The following is a 342-nucleotide window of genomic DNA, read 5'->3' as shown; positions in this document are numbered from 1 at the left end:
GGATTCGGGGGAGCTAGCCAATTGGATACAAAATTGGTTTGGAGGTAGGAGACAGAGGTTGGTGGTATTGAGTTACTGTTCAGACTGGAGGTCTGTGACCATTGGTGTGCCGCAAGGATCAGTATTAGGTCCACAGCTTTTAGTCATTTATATAAATGACTTGGATGTGAATAGAAGAAGTCTGGTTTGTACGTTTGCATATGACACTAAAATAGGTGGTGTAGTGGACAGGTTATCCCAGAGTGCAGGGACTTTGATCAGATCGGCCAAGGAGTGGCAGATGAAGTTTAATTTAGGTTAATGCGAGGTGTTACATTTTGGTAATGCAAATCAGGACAGGTC

The sequence above is a fragment of the Chiloscyllium plagiosum genome, chromosome 10, assembly GCF_004010195.1.
Source record: "Chiloscyllium plagiosum isolate BGI_BamShark_2017 chromosome 10, ASM401019v2, whole genome shotgun sequence".
Taxonomy (NCBI): Eukaryota; Metazoa; Chordata; class Chondrichthyes; order Orectolobiformes; family Hemiscylliidae; genus Chiloscyllium; species Chiloscyllium plagiosum.
The sequence above is the reverse complement of the archived record's forward strand: the minus strand, read 5'-3'. Positions refer to the sequence as shown.